Here is an 18414-nt window from a genome sequence, read left to right on the forward strand (position 1 = left end):
ACCTATTTAAATGTATTTTTTATTTTCTTGATTATTTTTGAATGTATTACATGAAACCGTATTGTCTTGTCTGAAGATTTTTCCAGAGTGACTTAAATGTTCCAAATGCTGCTGAAAATTCGTCCATTTAGGTAAAATATGTTTTTATACAGCATTCATCTACCATACCATATACAGTGGAATCCCTCAAAACCGGACATCCCCGGGACCAAGAGGAAATTCCGGTTTAGAGAGGATTCCGGTTTAGAGGGGACATTGTCTATTTTACTTTCAGAAGCTCAATTACATAGCTGATATGGAAAAAACACTTTCAGCAAAATTTAATAGTTTATTTACATATAACATTTATTGATACTGCATCACATAAGAACAACACATGTAACTAAATCTATTGATTCGAAAGCAATATCATTCACAACATAAAACAAACAGTGCAACCTGAAAAACAAACAATTTTACACATGTATGCATTTTAGGTGAATTTAGTTCCTGTTTACACTGAAAAACATCTTCCAACGACACAGCCACCCATTAGACGCTTTAAAGTCACTAATTCCTAGTTCCTTAGCAAAGCTCCGTGTCTTTTCCTGTATGATCGGACCAGAGATCAGCAATGACTTAGCCCTTACAATACAAAACCAGTCCCATACAAGTTCATTAATGTTTCTAAATTTTATTTCATTGTTAAACCGACTTTTGTTTGGTGAAGAGTTTTCCCAATGAGATATGTACGCAGACTATTTTCGCACGATATCCCCGATCGTCGACTTTCCTACCCTATATTTCTCTGACAGAATATTGAGTGTTGGTTTAGGGAACATCTCTGATTCTTTTATCAATTTGATTTTGTCTTCTAGAGACAATTCCACGCGCCTTCGCTTAGAAGGAGGTTCGGACATTTTTAGTCTTAGTTATCTTTATTACCAATTTGAAAATCTAAATGAATATCTAAATGCAACTGCTTCAAGAACTCTGCAAATCACCATTTTATATGACACTAAATTAGAATTTGTAATAAACTACACAAAATATAATAGCATTAAGATTATTAAAATTTAACACGGCTTCCTACATCAACAACAAAACACACTAAAGAACTCTTTGTTTGTTATCAGTAATTATAATCAGTATTATCACCTCTATTGATCGATAAATACATCACAGGACAAGAATCTTTAAATTGGTTTGCGATTTTTAAAGTTTACAAATTTTCGACCACCTTTATTAATTTCACACGTCTTTAATCCGCTTTTCACAACTTTTTGACACTAGGTCTGCGGTGCGATAAACCGGCTCTGAGCGGTTTAGAGGGGTACAATTACGTATGGAATGAACCAATTTTGATCCAAAGAATGACCGGTGTTCGGAATTGAGGGGATTCCGGTCTCGAGGAGATATTTTACGCATGGTATTATAGGGAAAAAAATGGGACCGGACAATTTGTCCGGTTTAGAGAGGATTCCGGTATAAAGAGGATCCGGTTTAGAGGGTTTCCACTGTATTGTTCTATTACAATTGATCAGAGCATTTAACTTGTTAGATAAATAAGTTGGTTTTGGTACCTTTTTCAAAAATATAAATAATTTGTATTATATGTGACAAACTTCAATACATACCAAAATCTGTGAAAGTTTCCTTTAAATCACAATATTTACTCATAACTGAGATATTTAAGTTTGAAAAATGTGCGTTAGAAAAGTAATCAAGTTTAGTGCAACGATTTATAATTAAAATTTACTTTCAATTCCATCATTCTTTGTGGGTTTTTACATCTGAAAAACATAACATAATTAAAAAAAACATATGACTCGTATGAATATTCAGGAGCGCAATGGTGCAATCCGGTCGGCCATTAAGACTTGTAAGTTACCGCGTTTTACTTTTCACATTATTATTTTACATTGTACGATTTTGAGAATTTTACTTTTGCAGTGATTTGTTTAATTGTTATGTTTGATAACTAAATGTTAATCAATTTAAATTAAATTTACATGAAATATAAGTTATGTGTAGCATTAGTCTGAGTCAAAATTTCAACAAAATCCGTTTTAACATAAGCTATATTGATTTGATAACGTGTTGCGTTAGAAATGTCTCCAAGGGTAGACTTGTATAGCAGGCGTATGATATTTCTGAATCTTTCTCGAGAACCACATTAAACTATTTGGTATAACGGAAGTGAAAGCTGTTTGGTTCCACTAACACTGTTGTTTGTGCCGATTTTTTTTTAACACACCTGGTTGAATTTTCACATTTTTGAAAGATTCGAACATATTGACTAAACCATCATTTAAGTGTGCGATAATATTTTCTTAGTTTGATCATATCCGCTAAATAAACGAATGCTCAATAGAAAATAAAAATATTTATGCTTGATTTTAAATAATCTTATTAAAGTGTGGAATCTTAGACCAGTGAATGGAAAAAGGTAACCAACCTAACATTCCTGGCACCTTATCTAAATTGTGTGTCGGTGTTTGTGGACACAATTGCCTTTTTGTTTTGCTAAGTGGCTCGCTGCAAACAATGTTTAATATTTAAACCATGCACCTGTCGCCACGCATCAGGGGTAACCTTTATGGCATTTACTTGCTACATTCGCTCCATATTACGACGTGTTGCACTGTGGGTTCTATAAGTCTTTCAAATGGCAAGTTATAGCTATGGTTGTTTTAAAAGTGGGTATATTCAATATCCAGTCGTAAACCAACACATGAGTTGAACGAGTAAGTTAAGTAAAATGCATTAAAAACGTAATAATAATAGCATGAATCGAATTTTGTTTATTTCATAGCGACGAAGTAATTATAAGAACTACTCCGATACCGACATGTTTTTTCGTATATGTTGCAACTCCAAACATTGTGCCGTATGGCCACATCTGTACACAATAAAGGGGTTTTCAAATATGTTAAATGTTTTCTGAACATGACCGAGAGTTCGATTGTTCAGACGAAAATTATTCGCAATTGAATAACTCTTGTTTTCGTTTATATTTTGCTTTCATTTCTGTTCTGTTTCATTTTATAATTATTTTCTGTATTCACGTATTCGTATTTTATTGGAAAAAGCCAGATCGTATATATACACTTGAATAGTCTTGTTCAGAAGGATAAATTTTCACGCTCGTAATTATTCATATTACGTAATTCCGCTTACTCCGCCTTACTCGGATGAAAACACATCATTTAGTGTTTCGTTTTATAATATACCATCCGGAGAGTGATACAATGCAGGTACTTGAACAGAAAATATACTATTTTATATCCGCTCTATAGCTCTAATATATTTATTGAATCCGATATTTAACAAGCTTACAGGGGTGTTTCTGATTTTTTTCGTTAAGCGTTTTTACAAAAGTTTTCTTAATCGGTTTTCACTTTCGGTGCACCATATTTGACGCGGAATTTTTTTAAGCTGTGCTCTCATTGGTTAACAACAGAGGTGGTTTTTTCTGCCTTTCATGGCGAACCGTAAGTAAAAACATTCTGGATAATAGTTTGCTAGCTGATTCTCGCAACTAATTGGATTTGGATGGTTATTTATTCTAGTATGTGTTAACTAAGTATTATTCTCAATTGTATGAGCTGTGTATTAACAGTCTAAAGTGACTGTCAAACCGAATTATGCACGTTTGCAATTTATTTTCGTGGTAGCAATATCGATTTAAGTAAATGATATTCCAAGTTTGCTGTTTGATTACCGCTTTATAGTAGACTTATGCATGTGAATAGGCATCGATTTATTCCTTTAAGTACGAAGTACGAAGTCTTTTGCGTTGTTTTATACGAAGGCTTTGTAAATCGGCATTTTATAGGTCAAAGTAACATATCTTGTATATATGATTGAGAAAAAATATTTAACACCAACAAATTAATATTTCTAAAGCACTGGATCAAAAAACGGATGCATTAACAGAAAGAAGTAATTATAGATTGGAGAAATATGCTGTTCAAACAGTACTAATTACATATAATATATATATGCCCTAACGCTTTCGACTTTTCGTCTTCATCAGGGGCTTGTTAACACAGATATGGTTGCAACATTTGACATGACAGCGAAAAGTTCAAAAAAATAGATAATTCAGAATCGAATGATCGCAACTGACCGATAAAAAAGTCCACTCGCAGCAGTGACCGTATTGTGTAAGGTTTATTACATGTACATAGGGATCAAATAGACTGGCTCCAATTTCATTCTAGCAATGAATTTGCACAAAATATTTGACAACTGTTAACATGTAATTTTATTAGGTGTGTCGCGTGCAAGAACCGTAGCTCTACCATTTTCCGTTGATGAATTAATTCCCATTTCCTGATGTAGTTGAAAACAATCCCTTCCGCTCTGTAAGTTTGTTATAGGTAAGGCAATATTTAAACGATTGCATACACATGTAACCTATTAGTAGACGGTGTGTTGCGTGCAAGAACCATAACTCTATTACTGTCCGTTGTTGAATTATCTCCCCTTTTATGGTCATTTTCTGAAAAAAATATCTTCCGCTCTGTAGCTTTGTTACGCATATGGCAATATTTATGTAATTGCACACGCATGTTACCCAATAGCAGACGGTGTGTTGCATGGAAGAACAATAACTCTGCAACTGACCGTTGTTCAATTATCTCCAAGTTTATGGTAAAAAATGTCCTATGCACGCATACAATCCAACACAGGATTATTTACGGTATATATATACAGTCGCAAATTAACCACTTGAAGAATATCTGCGCCTTTACGCCGAAACTTTCCACGTCACTATTAGAGATTTGCGTATGTACGCATAATATCCAACACAGGATTATTTACTAAATATATCTACAGCCGCAAATAATCCACCTGAGGAATGTCTGCGCCTGTACGCAGAAATTTTCCTCGTCCCTATTAGAGATTTGCGTATGTACGCATAAAATCCAACACATGATTATTTACTGTATATCTACAGCCGCATATAATCCACCGCAGGAATTTCTGCGCCCTGCGCAGACAATCCGGGAGTGGAATACGTATATACCTGCATTACTTACCGGTAACGCGTGAAAATCAAACTCCTGATCAACAGCACACAACTGCAAGTGATGATTATTGTACTTGTGTCGAATGTTTCATGAAGGCGACATGCTCTCCCATTAGGGGTGAAGAATAATCTACAGTGCACATCCAATATCTTCCTTCCGTTACTTTGCTCCAAGATACAGGCTGTGTTCTTACTTTTTTAATCAAAGTACAGAGATTTGGAGTATTCCGACTCACTCAGAAGTTTTCCGGCGTAGTTAACTAAGTTCGCTTTGCATCTACATTTGTTTCGGTTGTTTATGCAGCAGAAAAATTAAACGCTTTTCGAATTGCACAGTTATTGCAATGTTTAGAAAATGCAAATGTAATAGGTTTAAAATTAAGTATAAGACATCATTTAATTCAATTCACGCCCTTGCCAAGCCCAGGGCTCACTCAATGAATCTATATTTACAGCAAATAACTTCTTCTTTGTTTTCAAGAGCCAATATGTGTAATTTTTGGCAAAACAGAATCGATAAGTGGTCATCAATTTAATTTGTGATGCCACTGGGTATAAAATTTTACCTTTGTTGGGTATGTGGGTGATTTTTTATATTGAATTTGATGCGTAATTAAATGGCATAAAGACGCGTACACGAGAGGTTGTTCTTTGCAAGTTATTTATATATTGTTTACAGCGCGGACAGTTCCATGAGATATTATAATCATCTAGAACCTCCGTAAGGACCTTAGGCCCTGTAACTAAGAAACAACTCAACAACACATGTCCTGTTCATTCAGCTATTTGACTTATCATACTCAATTCAGCTGATAAATAGAATTCTATGTTATTGACAAACAGATAAGGATGACGCCTGCCAGTAAACTCAACCAAACCGAGTTAAATTAAATGAAACGGGCTTTTTTTATGTATATTAGACGTCGAATGATTTGACGTTGACTTCAAGCGAGCACAAACTGTCGACATTGGTTAAATGAGCCGCGCAATTTCATGCATTGAGCTTAAAAATATCAACAACAACATGGTTTACAACCTTATGTACTAATGTGACAAATTGTACAACCTACAACACTTACGTAAAACAACTTCTATAAAACCTCAAAGCACAAAGATTTGATGTTTGGTATCTGTCACAAATATTGTTCGAATCGCGCCTCTGGGTTCGAAATTGACCAGTCCCTTCGAACAAGTACTATATCTAAGGCCATCTTTGTCCTCTTCTTTTATAATTTTTCTAGCATTGACGACTATATCTGTGTTAACTTGTACTTAGTGAATAATTAGATTTATATAATTATTTTACACTCCGATAATTTGAGTAAACATTGATATGTCGTTAATTTAAAACAGGCATTTTCGATAAACACCACATTAAGTAAGCGGTTTCAATTGTCCTTAAGTATGTCTTACATATAAAATGAGTTTTTTTAATTACACGAGTATGAATTATTTATACCATTGATGTATGTACAGCCGGTCTAGAATATCCTAGGTCTGAGAGAAGTCGTGAGAAGAAAAAGTAAATGCAAGATTTTAGAAGTGCCCAAAAGATATTTGTATTTTACTTATGTTGTAATTGCATAGTGTTTGGTTAGTAAAAAAAACAATTAAGCATAGAGATTGGCAACAATGTGTTATTTTTAACGATGTATTCCAACCCAGATGCTTAAAAAATGTAAATCATAAGATCTAACGTGCATGTTGAATATGTAAGGTTGAAAACATTGTAATTACACTTTAGAAATTAATACAATATGTTATGTCAGTCATTTAAACAATACAGATTTTAAGAAAATGAAAATAATGTAATCGAAAGAAGTTCATCAGGAATGTTTTTGGAAATTATTGAACTGTTTATATGTACATTCCAAAAATTTATTTCACATATCGTGACAATTCGATCCACCATTGGTGAATCTTCATCAGACTGTGACTGCGTCGGAAGTTAACGTCACAGGGCGGGCTTACTGCCGGACTGGTTCTCAGCAGTAAACAAAGGCCTGAAGATGGGGCTCAGTTGGTAGCCCCCTCGTCCCTGTTCATCACTCGTCTCTCCTTTGCTATCGCTACCGATTCCCTAAATTTTCTGAGTGCGGTGTTGTTTTCCCTATCCGTAACTTTCACCCCTCCCACTCAATAGCCTGGTTGTGCCTAGATGTATGGTTCGTAACTGCACTGGAGTGTTCTGTTGCTTCCGATTCTTTCCACTCTGACCGCGTGAAAACTTGTGAGCTTTTTTTTGCGTCTTTTATGTGCACATTGATCCGAGTACCAAGTTTGCGACCTGTTTCTGCTATGCACACAGATTCTTGCACGGAATCTTGTATACACAACCGCACACCTCTTCCGTCAGTGTCTTTTCCTTAGGGTGTACAAGGTAGCGTCTGAGAGTGCTGTGTGGTCGCATTGCTACACCTATGTTGTGCTTTCTGTAGACTGGCGCCGGCGCCTCAGAAACATTTTTTCACATAGGGAATAACTACCATACCCTTCAACTTGTTCTTGGTTTTATTCCTGTCTTTCTTCCTTTTACCCTTCCCCTCTTCTTTTTCTGATATCTTCGTTTCAGTGTCTTTTATCACGTTATTTATTGTCCATTGTGGATATCCACACACTTTCAGCGCTCCAATGATGTGGTCAAAGTCCTTTTCTGATCCTCTTTATCAGTCACTATCGTAAAACATCTGTCAACTAGAGTTCTTACGGGATAACAAGTGGTGAGAGTCGAAGTGCAGATATTTATCTGTATGGTTATGTTTCCTGTAAACCGAGAGCTTCACCAATCCGTCCTCATTTTCCACTATCAAATAGTCCAGAAATGGTATCTTGACCTCAACTTCCTCCTCGCTTGTACATTAGATACTGCCTGTAGTATCCACTGTGTTCAAGTGCTCAGTCAACTGATTCACATACCTTTTCTTTACGATCTCCAGAATGTCATCCACATAACTCTTCCAAAGTTTAGGGGCGCATGTTATGGGATATGTTGCAATGGCCTGCTGTTCTAGCCACTCCATAAACAGATTCGCTACTATGGGACTCACTGGTGAACCCATCGCCGTGCCAAACTTGTGTTGAAAAATTTCTCCGCGAAACTGGAAGTATGTGGTGGGCAAGATTCATTTCAAAAGGTCCATGATGTCATTCACTTCTAAGCTGGTTCTCTTTTTCAAAGTAGTGTCAGAAAGGAGCTGTTGTTCAATGATTCTAATAGTTTTGTCAATAGGAGGGTTCGTAAACATCGACACAATTTCATGGGAATCGAAAATTGCATCATCTTCTATCATGAATCCCGACATGCATTCACTTAAATGTTTTGAGTTTTTGACATGCTGGTCGGTCTTACCTACGAGAGGCCCCAGAATTTCGGCTAACGCTCTGGACTTGCTGTATCCAATAGATCCTGTGTAGTCTACTTTCGGGCGCAGGGTGTGTTCTTTAAGAGTGTTTTGGGTGTACAGTACATTTTTGGAACATTTTCAGCAGTGGGGTATAGCTCATCGTATTACTCTTTTTTCAGCTTGTTTTCACAATCTTTGTAAGATGGAAACTAATTTGCGTTTGTATTTCGCTGTCGAGTCCTTTGATAATTTTTCAGTGCAGTTACAACCCATATAGCTAGTCACAACCATGTCATTGACTGGGAGGGGGTGAAAGTTATGGATAGGAAAAACGACACCACACTCAAAAAAGAAGAGAGACGAGTGATGAACAGGGACGAGGGGGGCTACCAACTGAGCCCCATCTACAGGCCTTTGTTTACTGCTGAGAACCAGTCAGGCAGTAAGCCCGCCCTGTGACATTAACTTCCCGCGAAGTCACAGTCTGATGAAAATTCACCAATGGTGGATCGAAATTGTCACGGTATGTTAAATAAATTCTTGGAATGTTCATATAAACTGTTCAATAAAATAATGTAAGTTTGAAATAATTAAATAATTGTTTGTACGGAAATTCTACCCTAATATGATTCGAACAGACTAATTGTGTACACATTTAGGCATTAAGCTGACAAAAAGACCATGCTATTTCGCCAAAACCCATAAACCCGTCCTAAATATGAAGTTTCGTGATTTTTATTAATGAAAGTACCTGTCTTAAGCTCCCGTTTACTGATTTGCTGAACTATTTAATGTTGATTAATTTCAGGTCATAGTTGAATGTCAAAATTGTAAGATAAAGCTCTTTATTGCCTGTCTAAGTTATAGAATGCGCATGCATCGAATGTTAAGCAAAAGTAATGGTCAGTGCCATACTTCAAGGTAAAAGGTCGAATTATTGTATTTTATGTCACAATATATTTATTTCAATCGCTCTTTAATTTAATGTAAAAGCCAATTCACACTGTAATTTAATGTAAAACAAACTTCATGAAATATAAATGCAACATTTTGCATTTACAGACCTCCTTTAGAATACTTTTTATAAAGGGCAGTCTCAGCTTATTTGATTTAAGTAATAGAAAAACATTTTTTCATGTGGTATTCAAGAAAGAACTCGACAGAAAACAAATCGACTGTTTTTGGAACTAACGCGATGATTCTTATTATTGTTCACAACTAGTTGTTTTTATTTGAAAAATAGCAATCAAAAAAGCAAAATTAATCTACACTTAATAGTAATACAAGATTACGTTTATGGATAATCATTAGTAATACGCTTCACAAAATAAAAGGTGGCAACGCTTTTCATCCATAATGTGGACCATATGTATAGTACTTTCATAGTGTTAATATACGCTTAAAATAATGAAACTTGAAAACCCACAGCAGTACCTTGTTAGATTAAGCCCCATAAGGTATAGGGTTCAAACCCCTGTAAAGGCAGCTTTGTTCATCTTGGTATTTATATTTTACTTACTTGAGATACATTTAAATATAACAGATTTAGATTTTACATACACTTTCATTAAAAATATGATGAAAATAGAATAATGAAAACCAGTTAATATAAAATAAAATTTGCAATCACTATCATATTAAAGAAATATTGTGGGAATATCGAATACCTACCACACTAAGAATATAATTCATGATGGAACTTCCCTTTTCAAAACTTTGTTGGCACCTTATACAATTCAAAATAAACAATAAGATAATTGATGTAAAAAAAATTTGCGAGCAGTACCTTTTACTCACGAATTAGGCAGTCATAAAGACAGCGCTGTTGAACCGTATTTTGTTGTTTATGCATTACTTATTACCCTAGTAGTTCACAAGGTGTCAACCAGTCTCTGACCTTAACATCGATATAGAACACCCATACGCTTTTTCAGGGTAGCTGTTTTACCCAGCTTTTCACCTTAAATAACCTCTACATAACGCCAGCAGGCATGAATTAATACATCCGAATATTTTATAGGCTGATTCGATGGATATCCCCTGAAAGTTTTCCTCATCACTGTGTCTGTGCACAGCGTGAAGGATGTAACACTGTTCAATTAACGGCGTTCCGGACTACTCTCTGCATGTTCAAAGTCCGGCCCAGTTACAATTACGCGTTACAATCCATCTCGCAGAATTTCAGGGTCTGTACTCGGTCACTAAATCGTCAGGGGAAAACATAATTTACTATAGATAAACACAGTTTTTCTTTCAATATGAGAAAAAAACTGAGGAAATAGTATAGTGTCACGTTAAGAGAAAAATCGTTTAATTTTCTTACCACAAATGTTTTATGTACTCGGTCAGTACGTCTGGAAATCGTTCCTGAACGCCTGAATAGGCTACTATTATTTCCAGTTTGCTGTATTTTCTTTTTTTTTTTAAATTCAATTTTATATCAAAATGCACTGTGCTAAAATAAACCATTTACAACTCGCAATGAGATTTAAAAAGACCCGCGTCATGCGAAAATTGGTCTTATGCCATATGCGCCCATCATAGCTATAGCCCACCTAGACTGCACATGTCTCAGTCTGGTCAGGAGATACACAATGAGACCATTACACCTTGAGTGATTTCATAGTGGACAGCATCGCCTCTGACCAGACTACGCAAATGCACAGGCTGGGCTTGAGCTACGCTGGCCGAAACGCTAAAGACTTATTTTCGCATGACGCGGTTATGAAAGTGTGATTTGAATGTTTCGAAAGAAAACTGCGTGTTACATACACACGATACATTTCTATGGTGGGGAAATAAACTCATAATAAACCATGTGAGGACATATACGATGTGAACTCCCGTAGTATAATTTGTATCTACTAACACTATGTGTGGTTTGACTATAATAACACACATTTCATGCGGTGAATATGCGACTGAAAACACACACAATTGTTTAACTTTTGTTTTTCAATTTAATTTTTTACAAACATAAATTTCAAACTTTATTTTAAAGTCAACATGTTCGCCGAATATCTTTTTATGAGATATTTCTTATTATATTTAGTTGTTTTTTATATTAAATTTTAGCGATTATAAAGCATTCTTTCGTTGTCAATATTATACCTGTTGTTTTTGTGAGCAAAAACAAACTTAACCCTAAACTATTGCGTTGTTAGCACCCATGTGTACAAGAGATCGCCGCTTTCTGATGAGAACAAAAGAACGTTTCCCAGACATATACAATTTAACCCCGCATTAGTAGCAAGCGCTATCAACACGGTTACGCAAAAGACGCGTGATAGTGTATGGACTCTCCATAGCACTTGTTTATTGGCAGTAGTTTTATTGTTTCGCATCTGTGAATAGCCTCAGATTATGACCTGTTCTGGGCGAAAATACCACGTCATTAAGACGCAGCAGATAGTTGACTATTTTAATCATTCATAAACATTCTCTTTCGCGACATATATAATACAAACATTGTTATTGATTTTTTTCTTTAAACGCCTCGTTCTAAAATATTTCATTTAACACGATATTCACGTTATATTTGAATTTGTGATTGAATATAGTTGAAGAACTCAAATCTTTTGTATAAATCATTCTCTTTCTCGGCGCGGATGCGGCAGATGCGGCAGTTTTCAAGTTCATCGTAGTTAACCTAAGTTGTTCACAAGCGAACAACTGAAAAGCATATCTATAAATGTCAACACCAGAGAAATATAATGTATATTTATTGAAATTGCAAGTTAGAGTATAGCTCGATCATAAAATGTATGCGTCAACACCATCTTCTTCTTCTTCTTCTTCTTCTTCTTCTTCTTCTTCTTCTTCTTCTTCTTCTTCTTCTCCTTCATATATTGTACACGATTCCTCTCTGCGGCCGTGTCGCACAAATAATTGGTAATCTGTATGCAGATACTGTGAAACCATTAATTTTCGCCAGCACGAAATTTCATCATTTACAAAAGTGACTTTTTCGTCAGCACTTTCGCAAATTTCTGACTTACCAAAAATTTCAAAAATGCGTCAGTTAATAACCGATTTGTTTGTAATAAATGTCCGAAATATATCGCTGTTGCAACAAATCGTGGTGGTCAAAGAGAGAGACACATGGCAGTCACTTGCAGGAGTTGGGGCATGTTTTTCACATGCCAATATATAAGTATTTTGTTATCGGGTGATCAGTAATGGGCCCCCATTAGTGCATGCCATTGACAAGTGCATTATTATGATAAGCGGATTAGTGGGACTGAATAACCGTTAACGAGTGTTTGAAACAGTGAAGCAAATTGCCCATTGGTCCTATTCATTTACTATAATGGCCAAACTGATAACATCTCGCCAACTGTCAATCAGAACCTTATCTTAATATCGATCGACCAATCAGTGATCGATAAATCGGGCGCGCCGGTTGCTAACGACCTGTCCGCCATTTAATCCCTTTACAGTAGTTATTTTGTGCACCTCCCACAACAGGTTACCTAGCTCAACTATATTGCACAGGGAACTGAGGCTCAATGCTCAGGAGAGCAAAAGTTTTGGTTGGAAAAAGCTAATTGGGCTCAGTTTAGGGACCTCTGCTCAGATCTCTCCCTTGCAGATGTTCATTCTCAGGACTATAATCTGTTTTGTAACATCCAGAGGTGTCAAAGTTCAGGATTATGCCTGAAAGCAGAATTTTGGCCCTTAAGGACCAATTTTTATATTGATATAAATCAGAGGATTTTTTCTGGAATTTTAAGATTATTGTCTTGAACACCCCTGAACATCTTTACTAGTAAGATACTGTCCATAGCGGAATGTAGCATACCGGTCTCCTCCGGCAATGTTAAGGCCAGAAATAGGGTCCCGTGGTGGAATGAGGCGTGCTTCAAGGCGGTACAGGCCCGTAAAAAAGCTTTAAAAATTCTTAAAAAGAACCCCGCTCAGCATAATCTTCTTAATTACAGGTCCCTCGAACATCAGGCAAAGCGGATTATTGTGGACGCAAAACTCAAAATTGGAAAAAAATCAGCAATTATTAATAAGAAAAATACTAGGGATTTTTGGCAAAAAATTCACAGAATTAAAGGAAAATCATTCACCCTTGTACCGCTACTTAAATACAAAGGCAAAATTGCCATTACCCCAAGGGAAAAGGCTCAATTTTTGGTACGACACTTCCAATCTGTCTCCAGTGACTCAAATCTTCCCGTTGAAACTTTGAATTATCAAAAGCGGTTTGAGACTGAGCACCAAAATATTTTAAATGAACCTGGGGATAACAGCACGCCTCTCAATTTACCATTTACTATAACAGAATTATTTAGTGCCATTAACACCAGGAGCAACACCGCCACGGGGCCTGACAAAATAGCATATTTAATGTTTAAAAATATGCCAGCCATAACTCTCAAAATTTGGCTTAACCTATTCAATTAGGTATATAGGACAGGCAAGGTACCCCCCGAGTGGAAGCAGGCCACAGTGATTCCAATTCCTAAACCCGGTAAGGACAAAAATGATTCAAACTCATATCGTCCAATAAGTTTAACATCACACGCAGGTAAATTATTAGAAATAATGGTCAAAAATAGATTAGAACACTTATTGGAATCTAATAACATACTAAACCCCTTTCAGTCTGGCTTTAGGAAGGGGCAATCCACTCTAGATCAGCTAGCTAGATTACAACATGACATTCTTTCTGCAAAAAATCAAGGGCAATCAGTATTAGCAATTTGTTTGGACCTTCAGGCCGCCTTTGATTTAACATGGACCTTTGGCATATTAAAAAAGCTAGCTGACTATGGAATCACTGGATACTGTTTCCACTACCTCAGAGCTTTCCTTGAGGGCCGTAAAATCCAGGTCAGGGTCGATGGGGAGTTATCAGTGGTAGCCATAACTGACCGCGGAACCCCCCAGGGGTCCGTATTATCCCCGACTCTTTTCTCCCTCATCGTAAACGGTCTACCTGATGCCGTAAAAGACTCAGGAATGGTTATCTCCCAGTTTGCCGATGATTCAGACACTTGGTTAAAGGGGTCTAACATGTTACGCCTGCAAAAGAGGGCTCAAGCAGGCTTAGACTCCATATGGAAATGGGCAATTGAATGGGGTTTTAAAATTTCTCCAACGAAAACAGTAGGAGTACTATTTGGCGACCAAATTCAGCACTCTTTGGACTTAAATTTAGGCGGCACCAAAATTATCTTTGAAAAAGTGGTGAAATTTCTAGGTATGTACCTAGATAAACAGTTAACTTTTACTCACCACTTCAAATATTTGGCAGAAAGGTGCGAAAGGGACCTAAATGTAATGAGAATGTTAAGAGGCACAGGTTTCGGATTAGATAAAAATAGCCTCTTAACTCTCTGCAAGTCCCTTATACGTCCAAAGCTAGATTATGGAGCCCAAATCTATGCATGTGCATAGCCAAACGCCCTTAAAATGGTTGATGCCATTCAACACAAGGCCCTTAGGATAGCTCTGAGAGCCCTAAACTGTACACCGGGTGCACTGCTTGAGGAGGAGGCCGGTATGCTGCCTCTTGACTTGCGCAGAAAACAACAGTCCCTTAACTTCTGGGCCAGGGCTAAGTCTCGGCATGGTTCAAACCCCGTTAACAAACTTGTCGGGACTGGCACCTTTATCAATGGGAAAGTACTTAAGCGTAAGCATGTCGCCCTACCTTTTGGTGCGAGTATTAGGACCCTTGTTGAAGATGCCGGCCTCGACAAGGTACCTGTAGCAGACCTGAGGCCCTTCAAGGCCCTCCAATGGACGCTTGGACCCATTGATGTAGACCTATCACTTTCTAATAAAATAACGAAAACTGACTTGCCACAACTCATCAAGTCAGAAGCTCTCTCCCTTATAGATAATATGTATGCTGAGTATCTAAAAATCTACACTGACGGCTCCAAATGCCCTAACTCTGGTTTGGTAGCCAATTCTTTTGTAGTTCCTTCAAAAAATATTACCAAAACGCACAGGCTCAGCAACAATCTCTCTATTTTTACAGCACAACTTTTGGCAATTAAATACTCTTTGTGCTGGATATTGGTCAATAAACCTACTAAAACTGCTATTTTATCAGACTCAATGTCATCTCTTGAGTCTATAAAAAACAGAAATAGCAGATCTAGGCCTGATATTTTAGCTAGCATTTTGGAACTTCATCAACAGTGCCTAGATAAATCTTTAAAGGTCACATTAGTATGGTGTCCAGCACATGTAAACATCAGTGGGAATGAGCAGGCCGACAGGGGGGCTAAGGAGGGCCTTTTGAGGGGGGGGGGGCCGTAGATGCTGGGGAACCCCTGGCACTTACTGAGATCCACTCACTGACAAAGAAATTTGTCGTGGGTGAGTGGAATCTCCGGACCGACAATTTGCTTTCCCGTCGACATACTTTTACCAGACCCGCGAAAACCCTCAGGCCGCCTGACAGATACTCAGCAAGCATTGTGCTTGACAGAGCCATCACACGCCTGAGAATGGGAACCACCCTTTTACCCGGTGTCGCGGGAAAGTATGTCCTCGGTGTGGACCCTGCATGTCCTAGGTGTCAGGAACCCCTCACTGCGCCCCACATGCTGCTACACTGTCAAAACCATAAGGCGCAGAGGGACCACCTCGAAGCTGCATTGCACTCCCATGGACTAGTTTTGAACCTTTCCAACGTACTAGACCCCAAGGGAGCAGCTAGAGGCCCGGTCTTCTCTGCCCTCGCCAAATACCTTCTAGACTGTCAAATAACTGACAAGATCTAGGTCATTGGGGGAGGGAGAGCAGCCAACACCCACCCAATTACTCAGTCGTGTGACTGACTTGTTATAAACAGTGTTATCTTTACACAAATCTGACATAGTTATTGCAATTGTGTTGGATTTGTGTCACTTTGACACAACTTTGTTTTAGTTTTTAATGGGATTATTGTTCCACCCTGCCCTTTCTAAATCAGGCCAATGGTATTGACCTGGTATTCTTTATTCTAAAATATAATGAGAGTATGACGTTAGTCCACCATTTACATTCTTCAGACTCTTAATATTTTCATATTTTATAGCAGTTTTTATTTAAAAAGAAAGGACAAGGCTGTACAGTAACCTGGGTATGTTGGCTGCATTGCACCCCCTCCTTTACCCTCTGACACCCCCCTTCTCCTTCAAACTCAAAGAACCATGTCAGACAGGAGTGCACGGTGCAGGGTCATACACCTTGCAAACCCATTTTAGCCCTTTCAAGGGTATTACCAACTCTGTGGTACTATAATTAATTTTGCAATAGCCATATATAGGGTTATAATATATTATGTACACATGTACATTTATTTGTTTGTTTGATTTCTTAATTTCCATTGAAATTGTTTTTTTGCTTATATAGCAAAAGAGGTACTTTTGTACCATTTTTACCCTGTTTATCCCCTATATATTTAGTATTATAGGTTGGATAAGGGCATCTTGTGGGTTTTCTCTGCATCCTAATGTGACTTGGTACCCCTTTGACCAATTCCTTTTACAGGATAACTTCAGTATTACATTATCATATTGTTTTAAATTTTTAGCTATGTTTCTCCATTTATAAATTCTGTTTACCGTGCACTCCCTCTGGTCTAGGGGATACAACCTTAATACAACCTTCATACAACTTCTCCACCACAATTACCTCCCATGTATTCATTTATTCATTTGTACCAATGCTGGCTCATACCGTCCACACCAGCCTACACTTACAATACTCTCCTTCTTTTAAACCCCCCAGGGTGGCATCATATATTTTACTTATTAATAAATGCTTGCAGTTTTGTACATATTGTACATACTTGTTATCTTAGTTATATAGAAACCTCTTTGCTTTGTTTAATTTTTAACTGTAAAATACATTGTTTTACCTCATAATTCTTAAGTGGCCCTATAAAGGTAACCGTTTTTGGCGACAAGTAAATTATTAATTGTAATATTTTAATATTACTATTGACTTTCTTTTAAATATTGCCTTAACGCCACTCTGGGGGACATTTCTTCTTTATAGCCCAATACTCTTTAAGTTCCTACAGACAGGGTCTTATGTTGGAGCATTACGGCTTTATTCCCTGTCTGCAAGTGTTCAACATTGTGCCACATATACTAATACATACTAGTTACAATACAAAATATATATAAACTAAAACTAAATTACAATTACCAATTACAATTTTTTTGTTATATATATATATATATATATATATATATATATATATATATATATATATATATATATATATATATATATATATAATTGCATGTTTACATGCAAATCCGCCTTCTCTTACCAGAGCTATTAAATCAGGCTCTTCTTTCCCTATTATTTAATATTCCTAAATCTTTATATCCTCCTATCACTAAGAGTTCCTTGTATAGCATATAACTCCAACAACAACTTCCCATCCATCCATAGATTTACTACATAGTGGCAATGTTAAACCACTTTGTGATCTGTTAAATAATATTATGTTAATAATTATCTCCTATTTCATTCATATTACACATCCGTGTAATCCTTTTCTTTCAAAGAAACATAAAATTAAAGAATAATTATGTTAATTTCAACAATCAAATCACAGATCACAAAGTCTAAAAGACTCCAACAACCCCATTGCAGTATATCTGAACAATAAGTCTAGTAAAGATGATGCACATATAACAGTATGTTTTTTCACCATCCTTACTTATTAAAATTGGGCTATTCTCTCTCTTTCTCTTTAATTTTAAAGCATAAAACAGCAATATCATAATAGTAATAATAATAATAATAACAATAAATCAACATCAACATAGTAGTATTAATGGATGTAATTATTCCTTCTTGTTTCATACATTTCCTAATGAAACTCTGCTTTGTTTACATTTTAAAAGTGCAAATAAGCAGACGCAAACATTATGATTGGTTATCTCTGTCACGTCCGTGCAAGAGCAGACGCCATGTCAAGGTCGTTCTTTGCGTGAAATTTTCATCCCTAAACGGATTGACCTACTTGCATTTGCGCGGACGTGACAGAGATAACCAATCAGAGCCATGCTTTTAAATACTGTCAAC

Source organism: Dreissena polymorpha, chromosome 9 (assembly GCF_020536995.1).
Source record: "Dreissena polymorpha isolate Duluth1 chromosome 9, UMN_Dpol_1.0, whole genome shotgun sequence".
Lineage (NCBI taxonomy): Eukaryota > Metazoa > Mollusca > Bivalvia > Myida > Dreissenidae > Dreissena > Dreissena polymorpha.